Consider the following 20,298-nt stretch of genomic DNA (forward strand, 5'->3'; position numbering starts at 1 on the left):
TTTTTTAAGATGACTTGAGGCGTGTGGTTGTGTGTGCGCCAGTTATCAGACTGTCAGATAAACTCACTGATTCACTCTCTGACCCTCAGGCTTTCATTATGTTAGAGCACAGAAACACGACTGGTCTATTACTCTGACTGCCTTTTCCTGGTGAAACTCACTGAGTGATTCTGAGGATGATTTTCACTTGAATTTCAAGCGTAACAGCTCAGCAAGCAGCTTGTTCTTGTCTTGTTGTTCTTCAGCCACTGACATCTTGGAAGGATCTTCAACCATGATTTTGGTGGCCAAAGGTTACTCTGACCTTATAAAACATGTTTTTAGCCATAACTCAAGAATTCACTCACTAATTAAGTGCAACTGGATTGCGAGGTCGTAATTCTAGTTTTTATTCACAGTTCAGGTTTGGACAGGTTTCCGTGTTTTCTGAGAAACCCTGCATCGGCCCATGGCTGTTTTTTAAAGATTCAAACAGATTAAAAATCAGATTAATGCTTTGGTTACTTTGAGTCAATTAGTTAAAACATTCACAGCAACAAAGCAGAAAATAAAATCAAAGATACATTTTCAATACTTTTTAGGTTCTGTTTCTGAAGAGCATGTTTATGGTTTGATTTGAGGTTTTAATTGTAATTCAGGCCTTTGTCCTCATACTGATGTTATATTTAGCTCACACACACTGTATGAGGTGGAGCTAATGTAGTTGTGTGTGCTTAAGAGCATGAACAAGAACATAACTTTTATTTTATATGAATAGTAAAACAGATGACTGAGCTTCCCAAATGAGGACATGACAAAGTTTCAAACTGTAAAACACATAAAACCAAACATTCAGTATCTGTCCTCGGCATGTGTTTCCACTGTAATCTTCCACCATGCCTCCTGTGGTGCCTACCTCAGGTCCTGCACACTGCACAGATTTATCAGCCTCAGGGAAGATTTAGCAGCATGCGGCTGCCGGCTTCTGGAAATTTCCTTTGTTGCTGCCTCTTATTAACATGTGAATCACGAGAGGAAGGAGGTTTGGAAGACGGTCCTGTCTCACTAGAGGGCAGCAAACTGTAAGAAATGAGTCAGTAAAGGAGGAGCGATGGGGCAGGGTGGAATAACAGAAGTTGATTCCTGATACTCTGTATATGAATTTTAACCAATGAGATGATGTGTTATGAATAATGGAGCATCAGAGAGAGAAGTCCAGTGTTATCTTTCACAAGAACAAAGTCTTATCCACCAATCACTACTAAAGTTAAAGCTGGACATATAAAGCTTCAACATATAAATCAAGCCATTGCTTCCAAACGAGGTTACACAATCCTGAACGGCATCAGGACTGATTTCTTTTACAGCCGTCCACGCCCAACTCTAATGACACAAGGCCCTTGTAGCATTAACTCTGATTAGCCAACAGTTTTTCTGCTCTGCCTCAATCAACTCTTCCTCTGTATACGTGATGTGAAGACTTGATGGCGTCCCTGCCTTTGAACCGCCCTCCTCCTTCAGAGGGAGGTCAGAGGTCAGCTGCAGGTCAGCACCACTCACACTACAGGGAATTAATCAAGACTGTATTCATTATAGAGACCCTAATCACTACTGTGGGACTTAGTTTACTGCCTGATTCATTAAGACAACTAATTCAAATCAAGTCAGACACAATCATCCAATTACAATAACTGAGGCAGGGAGAAGCAGGACTGAGTGGAGCTCAGTTAATGAAAGTCTGACATGACTCTTGTGGTTCAAGGTCCCTGTTTGTTTTCTTATTTCATCAGTCACTGAGAATATCATGAATGTCATTAGTAATAGTTAAAGGATGGGTTCTGATGGTTTGGGATGGGTAGGTATTGGTCTTAAAACATTGAACCAGGTTTTGGCTGCTATAAAAAATGGACAGTCCTTTTTCAAATCATGTAAATATCCTCTGGTATATAGAACCACTTACCTCTAATGCTAACATTAGCTACACTGATGGGAATGTTATTGGTTTTGTAGATATTTCGTCACCAAATTTTGACCTGATGATGGCGCTAGAGGAAAAGTCAGTTTCACCAGAGTTATAGGGATTTGTCCTCTGGGAACCATGAATGTTTGTACCAAATATTGTGCCAATTCATTGAGTGGTTGTTGAGATATGTCAGTCTTTACCAAAGAGGTGGATGTTAATGTCTGTCAGTTGGACAAAATCATTGGTTATTATAGGTATTGCAACAGACTTTGGCATTTTTGCATCTACATTGTTTGTAAGTGGTTATCATAACAATATCCTGTCCATCAACTAATCCAGCAGCAGTATGTACACACAGGTAACATAAGATCCACTGTGAGTAATCCAAAATCCTGTTTAATTCATATATAAGACAACAGACACAAACAAATATAGTAGCTACTGTTATTGAAGCCCTGTGGTCATTTCAGTTGTTAATTGTTTCAACACGTCAGGCTGCCTATTCATCTGCCTCAAATCTTTATCCACACCTGCCTCAGCAGCTGCAGACTGAACGATTCGTCAGCCTCAGGGAAGATTCAGCATCTCTTTGCTGGTGGCCTCTGTTTATTCCCCACCAGGTTCTACTAAGATGTAGGAGTCATTTTCACAGTAGAGGGCAGTAGAGTGCAGGAAACGAGCGGTGTCACACTCTCTGCTCTGTGTCAGTGTCTCTCACACCACAACAACATGTCAGGGTGGAATAATACAACCCTGGTTTTCCTCTATTCATTAAATTTCTGTATGTGTTTGATATGAAAAATAAAAAGGCAGAGGTGGAAATTTATCAGAGGGATGTTTGGTTATTTTGACAGGAGCTCTGGGGGAATAAAAGGAATGGATGAGGGCGTGAAGAACAGCAGAGTGACGCAGCCTTTTCTCAGCCCTCCTTATTCCAGCTGATGGATAACCACAGCTCACCAGAGAGCGGCTGAGTGTATCTGGAGAATGAGAATGTAGCAGGCAGTTACAGTGTACAATAAAACTCCTCCTTCATGCATTCATCCTGTTCGTCCTGCATTCATTCTCCACACAGTGACAGTGCTCCCTGATGGATTCATTTTTCATCTAGCTCCGTGCTAAATGTGCGACGTTCACACAACAACGAAGGTGACGGAAAACTCGTTTCACTTTTTTGTTTCAACAGACATGTGACAAATTAGCAGACAAATCTGAATAAATGAGTGGAGAAACAGCAAATGCAGATGCCTCCATGCAGAGAGCGACGGCTCACTGAATGGGTTTGATGGAAATGACGTGAATCATGTGCTATGGCCTCCACGGACACCAGACCCGACCCAACCCAAGTAAACACCTGTGGAGGAGCTGTCCTCGACCATCATCAAATCCTCTGGAAGAATGGTGTTCACACCACCTGCAACAGGCCTGATTTCGTCCGATCTCGGAGGCCAAGAATGGTTGAGCCTGGTTTGTACTTGGAGATTGCCTGAACAACCACAACCACATAGAGATGTAGAACGACCATAAAGAGACACATCATCTTTGCGTCTCTTTCAGTGTCAAAGGTCTTCCTCCTGTGTAGGAGGGGTGTGGGGTCTCTCCCCAGTGTTGTATAATCTGTCCATGCGTGATTCATTTTCAATTAACTGATCGACCTCAGCAGTATTTAACAATGTCCAGCTACAGCTGCTGAACAGCTTCATTGGAGCAGTTCTGAAGGTCACTGCCTTGCCCAAGAGCACCCCGCCAACAGCTGGTGATGACGAGGAGAGCTGACTTTGTGGTTCAAATCCTTCCCCTTTGAACAGTCCCATGACAAGCTTCAGGCTAACACCTTCACTAATCAATGAAAACTCCTCCTCAGTGCGTCGACCTTCTAACGATTGTGACGATAATGAGATGATCAGTCAGCGGCCGAAGCGGCTGACATGACCGCGTACACTGAACCCTGCTGATAACGACCCGATGTGGGTTCGATTTATGTCTGAGCGACTCTTCTGATCTATGAGCAGGAAGCTCATCTGCTCGCTGGGGAAGGTCAGAGGTCACGGTCGCCCACACAGCTGCATTCCCAGGAGCTAACGGGGAACTCAGCATCTTCCTCAAGGACACGTCAGCAGGGCGGACACAGGAACTGATTCCAACTGTGGCACTGATGTTTTCCATGACTTTCATGTGTCTTTCCATCAGGAAGCTGGAGCACGTCTACTGTTTTTTTGTAGTATAATTGCTGATTTTTGAAGGTGAACAGCCACAACAAACCTGCTCTAGAGACAAACTGGTGAAAACTGAAGTTTACGGTTTCTTTCATCACCAATAACTAATGGAACTCATTTTGTTTTCAATTACATGGATGAAAAATGGTGTAATCAATAACGAACACTCTCCAGATTCAGGGCAACAAGGAAATGTGAGTCGGCTGTCAATTGTCCAAGTTCGTCCTCAGGTTTTGGAGGGGCTCAGTGTTGCTCCCTGCAGTCCACCACAAAGGTGGTTCTCTCTAATCAATAAATATCAGTGGGTGTTTTCTGCTGGCCAACCCCAGAGGCCAGTACGCTCATCACAGTTTGGGCACACCACAATGAGATGAAGAAAACATACTTCGACAAGTGACCAGTCCAGTTGTAGGTAATTAGCATGTGAATTCTTGTGTTTTGTGAGGTCAAAGTGACTTTAACCTTTGACCACAAAGTCTAATAAATTCATCTTTGAGTCCAAGTGAACGTTTGTGCCAGATTTCAGGAAATTCCCTCAAGGTGTTGAGATATCTTGTTCACAAGACCAAAAAAGATGAAGACTGGTTGTTTTGGCAAATGTACAGAACTACGCAAACGTTTAAGGTACTAATAGTAAAATGAGACAGTCTGAACATCCCTTCCCAAATAATCTTCCCAAACTATTGAAATTACTTTCAGGTCCACTGTGGCACCATCAAATCAAACTGTCTTTCTGTCTCCATCTGCTCCACCAGTGGTTTACAGAAGTTCCCTCAGTGTTTCTTGACCTGCCTTAAAATCCTCTTGATTTCTCGGAGCCTTATATCATCTTTTTAAAGTGATGAAACAGCAACAGACATTGTGTTTAGCAGCCAGTTGTTAGGTTCTCAGGTTTGTTTATCTCTGGTTATAGTTTTGGTTGAGCCGCCCCTTCTGTTTCTGCTGTTGTCATGTTAATAATGCCTACACAGCCTGCTTCATCAGAGGTGGATGTCAAGCACCAGAAACATTTGGTGGAAAAAAAACATAGTAGCTGTGATTTATGGACACATGGTAGAAAAAAACAAGCTCTTTTTAAAACCTGATGAACTTCCCACTGATTCCATGACCTGAGACAACCCAGGAGAGACTTCAGGTTAAAGCAGGCTCTCCACCCGCCGCCACAGCGCCACCCACGTGTTGTGATTTGCGTCACGATCCCCTCTCTGGCCGCCAGCATGTGTCAGCTGCCAGCAACGAGCCTCCCACAGCGAACACGCTGTGGAAGAGGTCTGATGATGAGGCGCGATCTGCCTGAAGGACAACGTGGTCTGTCAAGAGTGTCAGTACCTCAGCTTCAATTCAAACTGTCAACCCCCGTCCACATCTGAAATCAGCCGAAACAGACGGAGAAGGCGTCGGGGAGAGACCTCTTCGAAGGAAAATCAAACCGAGGGACACCAGGAAACACCAGGAGGGGTTTCTCTCCAAAACAACATGTCACAAATGATGGAGAGTGTGTGGCTCTCCTCACAAGTTGATGTAATTTTCAGCCACAGGTGCACCGCTTCTGAATCAATACAGCTCAAAAGAGACAAAGCAGCACAGGGTTTCTCCAGAAAAGGAGGTTTTATAGCTTATTTTACAGATCAGAGAGGAAGACAGAAAAAGACTGTGCAAATAAGAAAAAGCTTCTGATGCATAAATCAGACGGATTTAACCGGAGCTGTGAGGGGAAACTAAGTGCAACAACAGAAATAGTGAGAAAAGTGACTGAGATCAAACTGATGACAAACCAAACTTCATCATGTTTGTTCTTCTTTCTCTCCCCTTCTCATTTTGTACTTTGTTACTGGAGTAGACTTTATTCAATTCTTGTGATTTTCAGAAAAAAAAAATGTTTTCACATTAACACAAGTGATAATCTTTTTTAAAGAGAAAAACATTCTCCAGTTTCAGCTCCTACGTGAGAAATCACAAAGTTTCTCTGTTATATAACTTTAAACTGAACATTTTTGGTCAAATAAACAAGAATTTGATTTAAAGAGACATCACCTTGATCTCTGGGAATTAGTCAGGTCTATTTTCACTGTCCTATAGACGAAATAATCAATCAATAACCAAAACAATATATTACAATGCTCACAATGCTTAATTATCCTGAAAATACCCTCAACAATTATTTTGTTATAAAATTCAGCTGTCTTTGTTTCTCACCTCCATCTTTTTCAGTTTTTCGAATCCATAATTTACTCTAACCTCCATATTCTGTCACTGTTGTTATTATGGCTGGAAAGTACCAATCATGACGCCAATCAAACCGTGGGTCACATGTCGAGCTGTAGGTTGTAATGATCACGTTGCTGTAATTGCTTGATAGTCAGTGCGACCTTCTGTCCTTTGATAGATAAAGTTTTCTCGCTCCGACAGAGACGAGTGTAGTTTGAGACTAAAACGAACGACATGAACAAAAACAAAAATAACGCTCCTCAGGAAGCTGTGTTTACAGGTCTAAACCATGTCCATAAACAGACGTAGTTTCCAGCTGCAAACATCTGCTTTAAACCACTGCAGCAGGGTTTGTGTACAGTCTGGGTAAAGTTTGAGCCAGCAAAACTCATATATTGTGGAACAGTTATTGAGCTGCAGTAGTTCGGCACATTGGGAAATAAGTTTATTTGCTTTCTTGTCAGCAGTTGATGAGTCTTACAGCTGCTCTCACACATGGACTCCAACTACAACTTATCCAGGCCTTACCTGGAGGAGCCGTGTGTCAGGATGCAAATGTCTGAATCACTGGATGTTACACAGACCTGCCACAAACTCCAAGTAATGTCTGATTGAGTCCATGTGTGACCAGAGCAGTTGATTGAGTGAGTGGGTGTCTGCACGCTCTCCCCTGGTGCCACCCAACACCAAAACCACATGCGTATTTCCAGTAGGTTCATTTGAGAAAATGGCTCCAGACAGGAAGCTGTAGAATGTCAGGAAGTAAAATACCCGTCACACCTTCCAAAAATATTTAGCTTACTATCACTTACTGATACTTTGAGTTTAGAAGGTGGAGTTAGAGCAGATCAACTTGATTTAACTTCAAAATCAAAATCAAGTCTTTCCTCTGGCGCAATAATCTGAACAGAAAAATCTCCACACCTTCATTTATTGTCCATTAGACTGCTGTGATTCCCTTCCAGTTGGTGTAAGCCAGTCCTCAGCTGCAGTGTTACTCCCGTGCTGTTCTCTCTCCACTGGCCTTGTTTCTACATTAAACCTGGATCAGCGGTTTAGGAGACACTGTATGGTTGGGTGCCAGGCAGAGTAAAGGTCTTGTTTGGAGAGAGCTAAACTGTAGATTATTAGGTTTTTCACTTGTGTTTATCCTCCTCTGTCAGAGTAGAAGAGGTGGTTTGCCTGTGAGCTCATTATTTTCTCTCTCCATCAGAACAGTAGAATCTTCCACGAGGGCAAAAAGTGATCGACAGTGTGGAGGATTGGTTTGTTCTTTCAAAGACGTCAGTCTTTAAACGTCTGTCCTCGGGTCAGATGTTTGTCGCTTGACTGGAAAACTGTTTTCTAAGAAACTGTCAATTCAGGCATCAAGAAAAACATTTTGATGAGGAGGAGGGAACGTTAATCACTCGTCCCTCTCCCATATTTTTCCCCAGATGGTCTGGAAGTTTGAACCAGTGATTTGCTTCTCGCACGCCCACTATTCTAACCTTGAGGCTGGGCTGCGAATGACAGCAGAGAGTTACAGCAGCAGGAGGAGGAGGAGGAGGAGGAACAGCAGAGATAACAGGCTGATGCCGGAGGTGAAGAAGTAAAGGTAAAAACATTCCCTGAACACAGCCGCCCAAATTAAACACATTCAAATTTCTTCCTAAATTCTCATGCAGATGTCTTCCAGATAGTTTGTTGTGAAGATTTGATCTCACTTCAGTCGAGACAACAAAAGCCAGATGGTTAACTTTGTGTGAAGTGGCTTTGAGACGACGTGATACGAACAGCAGCCTCGTGCTTATGAAAGGAAATATCTGCCAGCGTGCTCAGAGACCCAGGAGTACGTCAACCATGACATGATTAATAACCCTGCACTTAAAATAGGCTTCAAAAATAATTATAGGAGATGGATGGGGGAAGTGCAGTTTCTGAATCAGAATCGCTTTAATTACAGAGTACAAAGAACGTGGAAGGATTTGTGTTGGTGGCATCAGTGCAGAGACAAAGCAACAATAAAGGCAAAGTTCTGCTGGGAGTCGGGTTGTGATACAGCCGGGTCTCACCGGGGAAAGGAACTCAGTGACAGGACCCAACATTAACAAAGTGATGTCAAAAAATAAATCTGTTTCCACCGTATCAATTCATCAGTGTCCCTGTGCGGCTGACTCATATTTGATGTTGATGTTTCTGTCGTTAGACAGCAACTTCCATCTGTGCTCAGTCCTCACATCACCTCAGAGGAAGCAGGGACAGTTTTTTAAGTTTGTCAGAAGAGCAAATTTACAACCAAAGAGCTGCTGAAAAAAAACGACCAAAACTGGTTCCAATGAAACTTTAGACTTCAGAAAAAGGATGTGAAATCCTGCACACTGTGAACACAACATTAAAGTACAAACCATCATAAGACGAGAATCTTTTCATGCTGCAAACACCAGCTGAGTTCAAGTTAAGACAAACGCCTGACACGATGATCTGGTCAATAATCGATCATATATTTACAGAAAATGAAACGGTGAAGCACGAGGAATGACTGACTGACCCTCCTCCAGTAGAGAGACTGACCTTCTCACTGATACATGATGTAGTTGTTCACTGAGTTGGAAATTAGTGAAGGTAAAGCTCTGTGTGGAGGCCTCCTGTTCTTACCGGGTTCACTCTTCCATGTCTATAATTTATAAGCTAAACATTCCTTTACATTTTCTTTCATCTGGTCACCTTAGTCCCGTGTGACTCAGACTTCTTTTATCCGTCCTCCTCTGGGCCAGGAGTTATGGCAGCTGCAGTGGTGAGTAGTGATGAAAGTTTAGATTGTATTCTGAGTTCTGGGTTCAGTAGCTCACACAGTTATTGATGAAGTAAAGCAGAGGCCGACATGCAGCTGTATCCAGAAATAATTGTAAAGTTTGTCCAGTAAATTTTGGTGAAAGACACAATGTGATGTCATGTGAAGGTTCAGCACTGACACAGAGGCTACATTTAAAATAACAGAGAGTTCATTTGAGTCTGGTGTGAAGAGGTTAATGTGATTATATCCTGATGCCTGTGTATCCCAGATACGTCTTTATCCTCTGCATCCGTCTGAGCCGTGGACGAGACTTTGTTTGACGCTGCCGAGTTGTGACCATAACACATACATTATCTCCTAATAGCCAGTGTGTTTATGAGGTTGCCTAGCAACATCTCTGCAGGTGAGAGCAGAGAATAAAAATACTCTTTCTTAATTTAAAAAAAATCTCAGTTCAGTGTCGGAGTGATCAGAACATGTTTGACTGATGAAAACACTGTGGCTACAACACGTTCATCACCTGCACTAACTGTATCCACCAACCACATTTGGAAAGAAAGAAAGAAAAACAGGAACTGATCATAAACGAGAGGCTGAATTAGAGAGTGAAATCAAAGTAGCTGCTGATTATTCATCCACTTATCAGTGAGGCTTCAAACTGCAGGTTGAATTCAACAGTTTAAAGTGGAAACAGACCTTTCAACTTCAACCCTCTGTGGTTTGATTTTCTGCTGCCTGAGAAGACTGCAGCTCTGTCCTCTTCCTGTTTTCTTTGTGCTGTAAATTGAGCCTAAATTGAGATTTTGTACCTGGTGAAGTGCATGGTTAAAGTGAGGCTGAGAGGGAACCAATCTAAACTATGATGGCGATGTTGCACAGTGCAATCAGCATTGACTTTATAATGATAAGTTAAAGCAAAAAACTTGCCACTGAAATAACGTCTCCTACTTACAAACAAATCATGTTTTATAAATGGCCACAAGCTGCTGCCACTGGACCTGGATCTGCACCCAAAACTAATCACTTGTTTCTCTGTCCGTGTTCTAAACTTCAGAATCAGATACAGACGCTTCTCATTTCCTGAAGGAGCAAAATGAGATTTCTGAGTGTGTGTGTGTGTGTGTGTCATTATTCGAGGTGAGAGCTGCTGCCTTCTCTCTTCACGTCTGAAACTTCTGATCCATTTATTCTCCGGCGAGATGTCGCCACCTCTACAGAGGCTCTGTGGAGTTTTTGTCACTTATCGCTCAAACACCCAATCAGACGGATTGAACAGTCCCAGAGACACATGAGGCTTCAGCAGAGGCTCTGTGGATGATCTGAGCAGGGTATTGATTCCTTTTACTCAATGTTTAAAACATATGCCGCTGTTTTCCCGCAATCCGTAAGTATTCTCTGTAAGTATTCTTCTTCGACGTGCTGAGAAATAAATAAAAATTAACAAGAAAAAAACTGCAGGAAGCTACACAGAAGGCTAATTAGCTCCCTGGTTACCCCTCGCTAGCTCAACAATGATTCATAAGCATATTGTACAGTGTGCTGTAAGGCTCACAGAGCTGCAGCCGCCTGACTGTCGAGTTCCAGGTGTAATTAGGAGCCAAACACACAGAGACACCCATGGAGTCACCGACTATCACACACACACACACACACACACACACACACACACACACACACACACACACACACACACACTATGTGAAGCTATAGGAAGCAGATGTAGAATTCAATTAAAACTAAAGTTTGTTTTGCTGTTGACGAACCAAAGAGTCTGTGTGTTTGGATCCAGCTCTTGGTCTTTACTCTGTTGTATCATCTTGTGTCCTGAACTGTACCAGACCAGATCTACATCTACATGGATCGTCAGTGTCCCCAGAGTCTGCACACATCTATGTTTTCTTATGAAGCACCTATACGGTTTCTGTGAGGTGTGATCACCTCCTCATGTGCACATAGCTGACATGTCCTGAGATCTGAAAGGCTGACGAACAGTAATGATAATCTAACCTCTCTAATCAGCAGGGCTATGACTATGTACTGGCTTTATTTATTGAAAGTTGTGATGTAGTGAAGTTGGACTGTTCAGAGAAATATAACGTCAGTAATTTGAATTCAATGTGGTTCGTCACACAGTCATCTTACACACATACTGTATGTAAGTGACACTGTTCACACAAACTCTACAGTCACACACAGTCACTGGAATAAATGCCGACTTCATACATATTCATGTAAACATTAACATTCGGTGCGACGCACACAGAAAACCAGTCTATTAGACACAGACTGTTGCACAGTCGCACAAGCAGAGACACACACACACACAAAGTATCCCCCATACAAATACACACACAGCTGCATGAGCTCAAAGTCCATTAATCCATTAGTTGATCAAGGGACGACTTTGATCATCAATAATGAGCAAAAACAGGTTTGTAATCAAGGGTTTTGCAGAATTGTCCAACATTGAGGTTCTTGTCTGACTTAAATAATCACCATAAACAATAAAAATACTATAATCTACAATAAATGTCACATTTTCTGTTCCATAAAGAAAGACATCTGAGAGCAGGAACAGGAACAAAACAAACCAGCTGTACTTTCATGAATCCTTTAAATGGACTTCATGACTGAGAATTTAAATATAGACACAACATGTGAGTGACACTGAACTTTCCCTCTGCAGAGTGACTCTCAGAATAAAACCAGTCGACCGTGTGGTCCCCCGAGGACGACTCAGGACTCCTACAAACTCACAGGTCAGAGGTCGCGATGAGGTTTAAGGTGGACACAAACCCTCAGCTCCCTCCATCCCCATCCATCCCACTGTAGCTCTCAGCCACTGAAAAACCACATCCTAATGATTTCCTCCTCTTTTCAAAGCCCAATGTGGACTTCAGAAGTCTTTTTCTCTTCCTCTCACAGCTGCGTTCCACTCTGCTGCGGGCCGGGGATGACCTGCAGAGGAGGCCAGAGACTTAGCACAGATTTCATAGTTCAGACGCTCATCACAAGAGCCAGCGCTGCCCCGCTGCCCAACCAGACACTGCCAGAATACTGAGAGGCTTCTTCACTGAGTCGAGAGGCGGAAAGTGGCTGTGGATGTGCTGCACACATCGTATGACAGGTGGAAATCTTCAAACTGAATTAAACAGACGAGTAGTAAACAGTTTTTAGCTTCATCCAGAATGAGTGCGCAGGTGTCATTTCTAGTGATTTACTTGCTAAATTTCTAAATATAATAGACAGAATTCACAGTTAATAAGTGGAAATAATCAATTAGACAGTACAATGATAAGTCAGTGGTTACCAGGTTCTGGTTTTAATCTTTATATTTATACATATATGTTTATCTATATTTCAAAGGGCTGTGCTGTAAGTAGAGTTGGGTTTTGCTGGTCCGGTTCAGTGTTGGAGATTCAGGCAGTTTGATTTGTGTGAACTGGTTGAACCAACTTCTGTCACCTGTGTCTCAGCAACATGGACACATTTCTGTCTGTTTATTAGACAGTTGTTTTTTGGGATGACGAGAAGAAGGCACATGACAGATTTAGTCTCAACAAAATCTAAAACTGTGCCAGTGTGGCAACATTTTGGATTTGAAGCTGATGAATCTGATTCTTACCTACTGTTTATTTGCATTTTGCAAACCAGCTTAGAGGTGCGTTACTGCCACCAAGTGGACTGGAGGTGCTACAGTCTCATTCACGGACACGGATGTTCCACTCAGGAGCATCTGCTGAGTCAAGTGTGACACCTCTATGGTGTTAAAATTCAGTACGCTGGTTTGGTCTGGTTTAAAAAAGATTTCTAACTTAACTACAGTTAAAAGTTAATCAGTAGTACTGAAGCCTTTACAGGCTCAAGTTTGACTAATGTAATTTAGGACCTTTTGATTATCTATAAACCTCAACCAAGATAATGAGGACAAACTTTTCTACCCATCACACATCAGGAGCAAAGTGGGGTCTAAGGAACGGTTTCGTTCTTATTTCCAATGCTCCTCAGGCTCCACCTCTGGGACTTCCTGTCTGTTTTAGTGGGTGCTGACAGCAGTTGGAGTCCTCCAGGAGGAGGCGGCGACTCGGCACAGACGTGAGACTCCTACACTCATTAGGATCGACACCGAAGCTACGCTCTGATTGACTGCAATTTCCTGACTGTACGCCGGGCCTCTCTCTCTCTGCGGCAGCTCAGTGGGTATTTGTGTCAATCAGTCCCAGCAGAGATCGTTCCTGCCCCCGCCAATGACAGCCTGTCCGGACTAGTAGGCTGTAACGGGCTCAATAAGGGTCTGCAGAAAACGGCGGTCCACATGGGTGCACTACAGGTAAACAAGATGCTGTCAATAACGTCCATGAAACTAGATAATAAGATAAGATAATAATAAGACATTAGCAGGTGCTGCACTTAAAAAAGATGTGCTGACTCTGAACTAGACCTCGTGCTCCTCTTCTAAAGCTGGGAGCAGAGCTTCAAATTACTGAAAACACTAAACATCCCACACAAAACAACTGCTCTTCATCAATATGAACAGAACTCTTCAACTAACAGTTACTTTCATGGTTGATTTGTTTCTCATTACTTGAATGTAAACATACAGATGGACGACAGACTGAAGGAAAACTCTGTAAAATGAGAAACAGGATGGAAGACGGGTCATGTGACCTTCACAGTCACCAGATCTCAATACAAGTTGACACCTATGGGAGATTTTGGAGCGATGTGCTAAGCAGGGTCCACACTACAAGATAATCTGGCTGATTTTCGGCCTGAATCCCTCCTCCCGATCAAAGTCAGCAAATGCCCGATTATCTGGTGGCTGTAAAGATGATCTTGTCAGATTCTCCTGTGGTGTGAGGTGTGTTCAGAGTGATTTACCCTCCCTGATCTTCAAGAGGGAATATCCTTTGGAAGAACAGTGTTCCTTCACCCCAGTAGAGTTCAGAGACTTACAGTATGTGGTGTTCCATCGCTCCACTGGTTTTTCCTTTAATCTGTCACCTGTCCTGTCTGTGTGTTATTTTCCCACATTTACTGAAACAGCTGATGCTGTGGTTCTGCTGTCAAACCGAACCAACGAGCTGAAAGATGCTAAAAAGCTCCAAACAGCTGCAGAATCGTCGATAAACCTCTGTGGGTTTGTCACCTTGAGCGACAACCGTCACACTGTAGTCACTTCATCCATTTTTGATTTAAAAAATATTTTGTTCAGACCTAGTGTATTAGCTGCCCTGTGAGGCTGTACTGATCTTTACACCCCAGAAAACAAAACTGTCAGATAGATAAAAAACTGAAGAGACAGCTACAGAGGGATTACTCATGTTGGAGAGAAAATCCTTGAATTCTCTGTCTAAGTTTTCATATCAGCAAGCTTCCTCCCTGCTGAAGAGTCCCTGAGCAAGATACTGAGTTCCTACCAGTCAGTTCCTGTGGCACCACATAAAACAAAAGACACAGACTCAGACTGACATTACTCGTCTAATTTTGTGCTAATTTTCTTGCATTGGGCTTTTCCCTCCTCCCTTCTAAACAGGGTAAATCTCAATTTGGATCATTTGTTCCAATTACGACTGAATCAATGAGCATGATTAAAAAAACCATGATGAAGCTTCAGGGAGCTTCTCCTCCAAATCTCTAATTGAAAGAGGAGATTTTCCAAAGGGAAACACTACAACAGCTTTGATTTTTTTTTTTTCATGGCTCTCATACACTGTGCACAGATGCACACATGCAAACTCACACTGAAACAAAAACACACAACACACTCAAGCTGCCAGTTGCCTTGGAGATGAAGAGACTGTTTTTCTGTCTCTCGCCTCTGCAGTTTGGATGGAAAAGGACATTCAGTCATCCAGACTGATGAAACTGAATGATGAAACTAAGTTTCACCAAATCAGATTCATCATGGACTTTACTGTGGCCTCATTAAGAAAAATGTGTGCTAGACAACTTCTCCACAATCTCACTGTCTGCTGTCAGGCTGTTTACCAACTCCAGCAGCAGAATGAGCTTCTGTTAGACGGGATATTTGACATTTAAGGTTAAATCTGCTGTTTCTCAACCTTATTTTCCAACGTTTTTGTGTGTAAGTGATTCATAGGGACAGAAATCTTTGCAATGTAATCCAGTGGGTAATTGTCCATGTCAGTGTACGTCCTCTAAAGCGCTTGTTTTTGCCACAAGTTTGTTATATTGTTTGTGTTGCCGTGTGACACTTTTGCTTCCATAATGGATCTGATTACTTCTTCCTCCACTGAAAGTCACACAGTAACACAGTCACACTAACAGATGGAGGCAGTGGTATTCCAGCAGCTCCTGGTTAAATCTCTGTTTTTATCAATGGAGTCTGGTAGAGATATATAGAGATGTTTGTGGTTAAACTAAAAGGATCTTCCTCTTTAATAAAAAGCTCTGTCTCTGTAGGAATCCTATCATCATGTTGTCAGACACTGAGAAGAACCATCTCATGTATTGTCCTTAAAACTACAGCCTTCGTCCTCTCCGCTGCATTTTGTCTCTGCACGTTTTCTGTGTTTTTTTCTTCCAGTTAAAACAGTCCTCCACCTGCAGAGTGGAAGTCTGGGCCACTGGGCCCTTAAAACTTTAAGCAGCTAACTTCCAAACTAAAGGAAAGGAGCTTTCTTTTTCTGCCCTCGTAAATGTCCATTTTAAACGTGTCTTCTGGTCTGTGTTCACGACTCTCTGCTTTGCTCCCTGGCTTTCATCTCGTGTTGCTCAGAGGAAGCTTTGGCCCGGCAGCTTTTTCCTCTTTGGATGCAGAGATACGGACAACTTTCCCATCCCTCATTAGTCATGTTACGCACATGAAACAGCCCTGCCATAATGAGGCACCGCATGCTTGAAGACCACCACCTGGCAGCCAGTAGACCACTCATTATGATTGAAATGCTGTAGTGAAAAAGTAGATCCCAGGCTGTAGCAGACATGGAGCTAGTTCAGCGATCTGTCGTGGTTTTCTGTAATTCTGTAGCTCAGGAGATTCCTGCCGTCAGTGTAAACCTGCAGCTAATGATTCATTGTTAAATTTCTCTCGGTTGGTGACGACAACAGAGATACTTCACTCTGCGCTCTGGGAGATATTCAGGTAAAAGTGCAATAAGTAAGATTAGTACCACCGTGAAGCAAACGACTGACCATAAATTCATCAGATTAATCTCAACTACTCATCTGTGACGTGGTCATTTACTGAGACTGTGGCCATTTAACCCTCCTCAGCTTTTCACTCCATTTATTTTGGTTCGGTCGCTGCATGTAATCCAGTATTTTTAGGATCAGACCTGTGGCATCAGCTTAACTGCTGCAGCTGCAATGGAGCAGCGCAGAACATACACAATTTCCATCCACTGAAGTTAAAAGATGATGTGAATCTCCCCCACCAGCTCAGATTTCCAACTACTAAATAATGGAGGAGTTGAGTGGGAGTGAGAAAGTTTCCTGTGATAATTCTCCGAGTCTCCAACAGAATTTAAAAGAGGTCAGAGGTTATGTAGCAGCCCCAAAGAAAGTCATTTATTATCTGTGGTTCAGTCCCACTGAGAGCAGACAGGAGTTCCTGGTGATGTGAAGATTTAAATAAACATTTCCACCAAAATATGGTGAGTGATCAGTTAGTAATGTGTGTGTGATGAGGCTGGCCTGTGTGCTTTCACCCCAGTGATCTGCTGCTCTGAAAAATTCTAAATAACTCCAGCACTGCTGTGGTTTTGGACGTGAGACTGGATTTAGATAAATAAATTGAGTAGTGCTATCACTGCCTGACATGTGCATCAGACAGATGGAGGCTGTGCTGGCCTGAAGGTTGGTGAGGTGAGTTTGTGATTGGAAAACATGTCGATTTAAATCCAGACCAGCTCAGAAACACTTGCTGGGATTTTAAAGAAATATATTTTTATTCCATGAAAGGATAACTTCAGTCTGGGCCTCAGTTTCCCATGTTTTTGGGTGTGAATGATTGATGGGGGCAAAAAACAGTGAACCACTGTGCACAGCTGCTGCAATGTAATGGACATGCAATGGACAACTGTCCATCAAAGTCCGTCCACTAAAGTTCTTGTTTCTGCCACTGACAGACTCTGATTGTTTTAGGTGTCTGACAGCATGATGATAGGATTCCTCCAGAGACAGAGCTTTTTATTAAAGAGTCAGATCCTGTTAGTTTAACAACAAACATCTCTATATATCTCTACCAGACTCCATTGACAAAAACAGGGATTTTACTGAGCAGATCTGCTCCATTTCATAAATAAAAGACAATCTAAACTCAGTGAAATCAAAAACTACTGCAGAACTTATAAAGGTAGTACTCAGAGCATTAAAGTCGACTTCCTGTGCAGCAGTATTTAGAGGTGAAGTCTGGAGGCGGTGAGGTGAGTTTGACTGACAACACAGCCAAACATAGAAACATCTGTCAGACTTCAAAATATCAGAACTGTAATAAATGTATGTGTTTTTGAAATCCTCTGATGTGATTTTAGCACAGAGGATTTTGAATGTTTGCTGCTGATATATTCTCATACAGAAGCTGTTTACCTTCAGGCTGTCAGATCCTGCACTTCAGTCTTTGGCTTTTTCATTTGTTGAGTACTTATGTGTAGATTTTGTTCAGTTTTAGAAATACTGCTTCTACTGCTACTGCCTCTGTATTACAAACACCTGTTGTGTTTTCCTCGGCAGCCGTCATATGGAGTTCACTACAAAGAGAGCATGAAGTGTGCTACCACAGGCAGGACTTTGAAGCGACTCTGCAGGTATTTACACCTCCTAATTCCAGGTAACTGAGGCATCGTTGGAACCACGTTGGTCCCTAATGGCCTTCGACTAAATCCTGCCAGAGCTTTTCTTCCTGCCAAGCTAAAAACCTTTTAAAAACTAACACGAAGGGTAAACAAACTGCTCATTCTCCCTGTTCTAAGAGCCTGTTAAGTCTGATTTTTACCATCTGACATTATGAAATGACCATAATTATCACTGACTTGAAAGAAAGGGGCTGACATCGCACTTCCCCCTGAACATCGACAGGGTTTGACAGATGTTTACATGCACGAGTAAGACAAAAAAAAAAAAAAAACTGGGCTGAGGAAACAACCCAGAGACGAACTGTGTGCTTCAGACAAACACTGATAGACAACATTTGTGTGCTAATGGTCCTTCACTGCGGGCCTGTTGAGCAATTCTCAGAGAGGAGCCTTGTTGTACAAACATCTCAATTAGCCGACAGCTTGTAGGAAGGGAAATGTCAGAGTATGATGGATTGTGTAATGAGATTGTAAGAGCTCAAAGACCTGAGGAGAGAGGACAGATTCATCATAATTGAGGAGTTGATTTCCTAAATGTTCGATGTGGAACAGGAAGATTTGTCTGGGAAGTGTCTTGGGGGGAATTTTTATTTCTGTTTGTCTAAGAGCTGTGGCAGCTACACGGTGTAGCTTATTCTAGTAGGTGGAGGAACCAAAGTGATGGAGCAGAACAGAACGGCTGAAAACCAACATCTTATACACAATTTCTTTTTGAAGAAACACACCTGCTACATCATCCTAAATGACAACAGTGGCTGAATCAACCACCTTCTTTAAAATGAGTCACTGGTATTGATAAAGACACCAGCAGTTTATTTTTAGAGCTCAGACACCCGACAACACCTTCAGTGGACATATGACCTGTGAGCAGCACATTAGTACAGAAAGTAAATAATGAACCCACATTTAAAAGACAAGCCTGGTGTGATTCTAGATTTTGCTTTTCCCTTGAAAAGACCAAAACCAACAATGTGTCACTCCATTATTCTTCCCTCCTTCTGTGGCTCTCAGCACTAAGGCCATTGGTTCCCACTGAAGATGTAAATCTTTAGAAACAGCTCATAAATATTTAGTTTCATTTCTGGAAGAGGTTTGATGATTTTGCATAATATACTGTATTTGTTTCAGACTATTTTCAGTGGTGGAATAATTAGCAGAACAGTGTCTGTGGGACCAAGTGAAAAGAAACTTTAGGTTTGTTGTCAGAACCAGAAACAAACAGGCAAAAGCAAGGTCAAGGTTAAGGTTCAAGGTTTAGTTGATTAATCAATTGTGAGAAAATGAATTGGTAACTTTTGTGTCTGTTGTTAAGTTTCAATGAAGATACAACCAGAAATGTTGCCTTTGAGGACCCTTGGCTATGAAGACAGATATAAACGATCATGACTGAGCTGTTCTGTGCAAACTAAATTCAAACTTGAAAACTGTATTTATTTATTTTTTGCTGTGGTTGAAAAGGCAGGCTGGGTCTTCTTTGCTTTCAGCAAACAACAGCAACATTTTCCAGCACAATTAAAGTGAGTTTTTTTACATGAATCATTAACCAGGCCTCATTTCACCCTCACAGTATCCACACATTATGTCCACACTGTGCAGCTGTAGGTGTTGTATCGATCATACTGGTGAGCAGAGCTGAGTCACAAAGCAAAGCTCCCTCCATTTTCCAGTCGAGCTCCTGCTGACCTTCACCTGTACGTCTGCAGGCTCTGCACTGACGGAGGGAATCACAGCGTGGACGCTCTCGGCTGAAATGAGATTCAGTGGGAAAGTGGCTGGCCTCGGTCTCAGTGAGAAGGTGAGGGGCTCAGTGATCCAGCAGGACCTCTGTATCGAGCTGCTGCCTCTACAAATGAAGAAGAGCTGGTCGGGCTTTTTCAGCAGACACCTTGAAATACTTAAAAATGTTCTCAGGAAAAAAGAGATTTCTCCAGACTGAAGCTTTGATGTCGTCCATCTTCATCCAGTGTGAAGCTACTGGTTTGTAAAGCTCCAGAGACGCACGTTAGACCATTAACCTCTAATTTGGTGAAGTTATCATCATCAACATTGTTTTGTCTTTCATAGGTTATATGTCCTTCATGGTGTGTCCTGTGTCTGTTCTGTGTCTGTCTTTTTATTTATTTTTGAGTACAAAAGAAAGAAAGACTCATTGAGATTACAGACAAGCTCAGTTGGAATAAGTATAAAATTAGAGATGAAAAAGACACTTGATTGATTTGTTTTTCCATGCAATTTTATTTATTATTTACACCTGATATATTGTACATTTTAATTACTTTTTATGGATGTATTAATAAAAATGTTCAAAAATGATTGTGCTGTAATGTGTAACCTGTA

General features: G+C 42.2%; 1 long non-coding RNA gene across 1 annotated transcript; it reads left to right on the forward strand.

The window, feature by feature from the left end:
- The first annotated feature begins 7,509 nt into the window (after window positions 1–7,509).
- Window positions 7,510–20,210, forward strand: LOC108882247 (uncharacterized). The gene is made up of 6 exons (XR_001960756.2): window positions 7,510–7,963; window positions 11,829–11,901; window positions 12,068–12,269; window positions 13,151–13,472; window positions 17,840–17,913; window positions 19,665–20,210. It is a non-coding gene; the product is annotated as an uncharacterized LOC108882247 (long non-coding RNA).
- The last annotated feature ends 88 nt before the right edge of the window (window positions 20,211–20,298 follow it).

Source organism: Lates calcarifer, linkage group LG7_1, assembly GCF_001640805.2.
Source record: "Lates calcarifer isolate ASB-BC8 linkage group LG7_1, TLL_Latcal_v3, whole genome shotgun sequence".
NCBI lineage: Eukaryota > Metazoa > Chordata > Actinopteri > Centropomidae > Lates > Lates calcarifer.